Genomic DNA, 6,469 nt, shown 5'->3' with positions numbered 1-6,469 from the left:
GTCCTGAAGGCTTACATACATGTTGTTAAATACATTTTTCTCAGCCTGATAGTCCAGAATATATAGAAGTTTGTTGCATGTTGAGTCGCCAAATGTGTTTTAGTTCGAATTGGCGTTGTGCCCCTAATTCTTTCTCACATTGTGGGCAAAGAATGGGTAATTTGTTGTAAGAAGAAGAGGAATAGTGTACTAATATTGGTACCAGAAGAACGCGCCTCCATAGGATGAAGATGAATGTGGTGCGCTACGCCCCAGTCGGATCATGGAGAATCACATTTAGGTAGATATGGACACCAATTGCGTTCGAGAGCGTCGTACTTTCTGGGCCGTCAGGCACTTTCCTAACTTTCACCTACATGATAGGAATTTTTGGTGTGATAACACTTCTAAAAAATGCACCAATTCTGGAGATGGAATGGCCGGCTGAAGGGGTAGGAGGAGGCCGGATTTTTTTCTTTTAACAGCATGTGTGAATGTCCTGAAGGCTTACATACATGTTGTTAAATACATTTTTCTCAGCCTGATAGTCCAGAATATATAGAAGTTGGTCGCACGTTGAGTCGGTGAATGTGTTTTAGTTCGAAATGGCGTTGTGCCCCTAATTCTTTCTCACATTGTGGGCAAAGAATGGGTAATTTGTTGTAGGAATAAGAGGAATAGTGTACTAATATTGGTACCAGAAGAACGCGCCTCCATAGGATGAAGAGGAATGTGGTGCGCTACGCCCCAGTCAGATCATGGAGAATCACATATAGGTATATATGGACACCAATTGCGTTCGAGAGCGTCGTACTTTCTGGGCCATCAGGCACTTTCCTATCTTTAACCTACATGATAGGAATTTTTGGTGTGATAACACTTCTAAAAAATGCACCAATTATGGAGATGTGATGGCTGGCTGAAGGGGTAGGAGGAGGCCGGATTTTTTTCTTTTAACAGCATGTGTGAATGTCCTGAAGGCTTACATACATGTTTTTAAATACATTTTTCTCAGCCTGATAGTCCAGAATATATAGAAGTTTGTCTCATGTTAAGTCGGCGAATGTGTTTTAGTTCGAATTGGCGTTGTGCCCCTAATTCTTTCTCATATTGTGGGCAAATAATGGGTCATTTTTCATAGGAAGAAGAGGAATAGTGTACTAATATTGGTACCAGAAGAACACGCCTCCATAGGATGAAGAGGAATGTGGCGCGCTACGCCCCAGTCAGATCATGGAGAATCACATTTAGGTAGATATGGACACCAATTGCGTTCGAGAGCGTCGTACTTTCTGGGCCATCAGGCACTTTCCTATCTTTCACCTACATGATAGGAATTTTTGGTGTGATAACACTTCTAAAAAATGCACCAATTCTGGAGATGGAATGGCCGGCTGAAGGGGTAGGAGGAGGACAGATTTTTTTCTTTTAACAGCATGTGTGAATGTCCTGAAGGCTTACATACATGTTGTTAAATACATTTTTCTCAGCCTGATAGTCCAGAATATACAGAAGTTTGTCGCATGTTCTGTCGGCGAATGTGTTTCAATTCGAATTGGTGTTGTGCCCCTAATTCTTTTTCACATTGTGGGCAAAGAATGGGTAATTTGTTGTAGGAAGAAGAGGAATAGTGTACTAATATTGGTACCAGAAGAAGGCGCCTCCATAGGATGAAGAGGAATGTGGCGCGATACGCCCCAGTCAGATCATGGAGAATCACATTTAGGTAGATATGGACACCAATTGCGTTCGAGAGCGTCGTACTTTCTAGGCCATCAGGCACTATCCTATCTTACACCTACATGATAGGAATTTTTGATGTGATAACACTTCTAAAAAAGGCACCAATTCTGGAGATGGATTGGCCGGCTGAAGGGGAAGGAGGAGACCGTTTTTTTTTTCTTTTAACAGCATGTGTGAATATCCTGAAGGTTTACATACATGTTGTTAAATACATTTTTGTCAGCCTGATAGTCCAGAATATATAGAAGTTTGTTGCATGTTGAGTCGCCAAATGTGTTTTAGTTCGAATTGGCGTTGTGTCCCTAATTCTTTCTCACATTGTGGGCAAAGAATGGGTAATTTGTTGTAAGAAGAAGAGGAATAGTGTACTAATATTGGTACCAGAAGAACGCGCCTCCATAGGATGAAGAGGAATGTGGTGCGCTACGCCCCAGTCGGATCATGGAGAATCACATTTAGGTAGATATGGACACCAATTGCGTTCGAGAGCGTCGTACTTTCTGGGCCGTCAGGCACTTTCCTAACTTTCACCTACATGATAGGAATTTTTGGTGTGATAACACTTCTAAAAAATGCACCAATTCTGGAGATGGAATGGCCGGCTGAAGGGGTAGGAGGAGGCCGGATTTTTTTCTTTTAACAGCATGTGTGAATGTCCTGAAGGCTTACATACATGTTGTTAAATACATTTTTCTCAGCCTGATAGTCCAGAATATATAGAAGTTTGTCGCATGTTGAGTCGGCAAATGTGTTTTAGTTCGAATTGGAGTTGTGCCCCTAATTCTTTCTCACATTGTGGGCAAAGAATGGGTAATTTCTTGTAGGAAGAAGAGGAATAGTGTACTAATATTGGTACCAGAAGAATGCGCCTCCGTAGGATGAAGAGGAATGTGGCGCGCTACGCCCCAGTCGAATCATGGAGAATCACATTTAGGTAGATATGGACACCAATTGCGTTCGAGAGCGTCGTACTTTCTGGGCCATCAGGCACTTTCCTATCTTTCACCTACATGATAGGTATTTTTGGTGTGATAACACTTCTAAAAAATGCACCAATTCTGGAGATGGAATGGCCGGCTGAAGGGGTAGGAGGAGGCCGGATTTTTTTCTTTTAACAGCATTTGTGAATATCCTGAGGGTTTACATACATGTTGTTAAATAAATTTTTCTCAGCCTGATAGTCCAGAATATATAGAAGTTTGTTGCACGTTGAGTCGCCAAATGTGTTTTAGTTCGAATTGGCGTTGTGCCCCTAATTCTTTCTCACATTGTGGGCAAAGAATGGGTAATTTGTTGTAGGAAGAAGAGGAATAGTGTACTAATATTGGTACCAGAAGAAGGCGCCTCCATAGGATGAAGAGGAATGTGGTGCGCTACGCCCCAGTCGGATCATGGAGAATCACATTTAGGTAGATATGGACACCAATTGCGTTCGAGAGCGTCGTACTTTCTGGGCCGTCAGGCACTTTCCTAACTTTCACCTACATGATAGGAATTTTTGGTGTGATAACACTTCTAAAAAATGCACCAATTCTGGAGATGGAATGGCCGGCTGAAGGGGTAGGAGGAGGCCGGATTTTTTTCTTTTAACAGCATGTGTGAATGTCCTGAAGGCTTACATACATGTTGTTAAATACATTTTTCTCAGCCTGATAGTCCAGAATATATAGAAGTTGGTCGCACGTTGAGTCGGTGAATGTGTTTTAGTTCGAAATGGCGTTGTGCCCCTAATTCTTTCTCACATTGTGGGCAAAGAATGGGTAATTTGTTGTAGGAATAAGAGGAATAGTGTACTAATATTGGTACCAGAAGAACGCGCCTCCATAGGATGAAGAGGAATGTGGTGCGCTACGCCCCAGTCGGATCATGGAGAATCACATTTAGGTAGATATGGACACCAATTGCGTTCGAGAGCGTCGTACTTTCTGGGCCGTCAGGCACTTTCCTAACTTTCACCTACATGATAGGAATTTTTGGTGTGATAACACTACTAAAAAATGCACCAATTCTGGAGATGGAATGGCCGGCTGAAGGGGTAGGAGGAGGCCGGATTTTTTTCTTTTAACAGCATGTGTGAATGTCCTGAAGGCTTGCATACATGTTGTTAAATACATTTTTCTCAGCCTGATAGTCCAGAATATATAGAAGTTGGTCGCACGTTGAGTCGGCGAATGTGTTTCAGTTCGAAATGGCGTTGTGCCCTTAATTCTTTCACACATTGTGGGCAAAGAATGGGTAATTTGTTGTAGGAAGTAGAGGAATAGTGTACTAATATTGGTACCAGAAGAACGCGCCTCCGTAGGATGAAGAGGAATGTGGCGCGCTACGCCCCCGTCGTATCATGGAGAATCACATTTAGGTAGATATGGACACCAATTGCGTTCGAGAGCTACGTACTTTCTGGGCCATCAGGCACTTTCCTATCTTTCACCTACATGATAGGAATTTTTGGTGTGATAACACTTCTAAAAAATTCACCAATTCTGGAGATGGAATGGCCGGCTGAAGGGGTAGGAGGAGGCCGGATTTGTTTCTTTTAACAGCATGTGTGAATGTCCTGAAGGCTTACATACATGTTGTTAAATACATTTTTCTCAGCCTGATAGTCTAGAATATATAGAAGTTTCTCGCACGTTGAGTCGGCAAATGTGTTTTAGTTCGAATTGGCGTTGTGCCCCTAATTCTTTCTCACATTGTGGGCAAAGAATGGGTAATTTCTTGTAGGAAGAAGAGGAATAGTGTACTAATATTGGTACCAGAAGAATGCGCCTCCGTAGGATGAAGAGGAATGTGGCGCGCTACGCCCCAGTCGGATCATGGAGAATCACATTTAGGTAGCTATGGTCACCAATTGCATTCGAGAGCGTCGTACTTTCTGGGCCATCAGGCACTTTCCTATCTTTAACCTACATGATAGGAATTTTTGGTGTGATAACACTTCTAAAAAATGCACCAATTATGGAGATGTAATGGCTGGCTGAAGGGGTAGGAGGAGGCCGGATTTTTTTCTTTTAACAGCATGTGTGAATGTCCTGAAGGCTTACATACATGTTTTTAAATACATTTTTCTCAGCCTGATAGTCCAGAATATATAGAAGTTTGTCTCATGTTAAGTCGGCGAATGTGTTTTAGTTCGAATTGGCGTTGTGCCCCTAATTCTTTCTCATATTGTGGGCAAATAATGGGTCATTTTTCATAGGAAGAAGAGGAATAGTGTACTAATATTGGTACCAGAAGAACACGCCTCCATAGGATGAAGAGGAATGTGGCGCGCTACGCCCCAGTCAGATCATGGAGAATCACATTTAGGTAGATATGGACACCAATTGCGTTCGAGAGCGTCGTACTTTCTGGGCCATCAGGCACTTTCCTATCTTTCACCTACATGATAGGAATTTTTGGTGTGATAACACTTCTAAAAAATGCACCAATTCTGGAGATGGATTGGCCGGCTGAAGGGGTAGGAGGAGGACAGATTTTTTTCTTTTAACAGCATGTGTGAATGTCCTAAAGGCTTACATACATGTTGTTAAATACATTTTTCTCAGCCTGATAGTCCAGAATATATAGAAGTTGGTCGCACGTTGAGTCGGTGAATGTGTTTAGTTCGAAATGGCGTTGTGCCCCTAATTCTTTCTCACATTGTGGGCAAAGAATGGGTAATTTGTTGTAGGAATAAGAGGAATAGTGTACTAATATTGGTACCAGAAGAACGCGCCTCCATAGGATGAAGAGGAATGTGGTGCGCTACGCCCCAGTCGGATCATGGAGAATCACATTTAGGTAGATATGGACACCAATTGCGTTCGAGAGCGTCGTACTTTCTGGGCCGTCAGGCACTTTCCTAACTTTCACCTACATGATAGGAATTTTTGGTGTGATAACACTACTAAAAAATGCACCAATTCTGGAGATGGAATGGCCGGCTGAAGGGGTAGGAGGAGGCCGGATTTTTTTTCTTTTAACAGCATGTGTGAATGTCCTGAAGGCTTGCATACATGTTGTTAAATACATTTTTCTCAGCCTGATAGTCCAGAATATATAGAAGTTGGTCGCACGTTGAGTCGGCGAATGTGTTTCAGTTCGAAATGGCGTTGTGCCCTTAATTCTTTCACACATTGTGGGCAAAGAATGGGTAATTTGTTGTAGGAAGTAGAGGAATAGTGTACTAATATTGGTACCAGAAGAACGCGCCTCCGTAGGATGAAGAGGAATGTGGCGCGCTACGCCCCCGTCGTATCATGGAGAATCACATTTAGGTAGCTATGGACACCAATTGCGTTCGAGAGCTACGTACTTTCTGGGCCATCAGGCACTTTCCTATCTTTCACCTACATGATAGGAATTTTTGGTGTGATAACACTTCTAAAAAATTCACCAATTCTGGAGATGGAATGGCCGGCTGAAGGGGTAGGAGGAGGCCGGATTTGTTTCTTTTAACAGCATGTGTGAATGTCCTGAAGGCTTACATACATGTTGTTAAATACATTTTTCTCAGCCTGATAGTCTAGAATATATAGAAGTTTCTCGCACGTTGAGTCGGCAAATGTGTTTTAGTTCGAATTGGCGTTGTGCCCCTAATTCTTTCTCACATTGTGGGCAAAGAATGGGTAATTTCTTGTAGGAAGAAGAGGAATAGTGTACTAATATTGGTACCAGAAGAATGCGCCTCCGTAGGATGAAGAGGAATGTGGCGCGCTACGCCCCAGTCGGATCATGGAGAATCACATTTAGGTAGCTATGGTCA

Source organism: Rhinoderma darwinii, chromosome 2, assembly GCF_050947455.1.
Source record: "Rhinoderma darwinii isolate aRhiDar2 chromosome 2, aRhiDar2.hap1, whole genome shotgun sequence".
NCBI classification, from domain to species: Eukaryota; Metazoa; Chordata; class Amphibia; order Anura; family Rhinodermatidae; genus Rhinoderma; species Rhinoderma darwinii.
The sequence above is the reverse complement of the archived record's forward strand: the minus strand, read 5'-3'. Positions refer to the sequence as shown.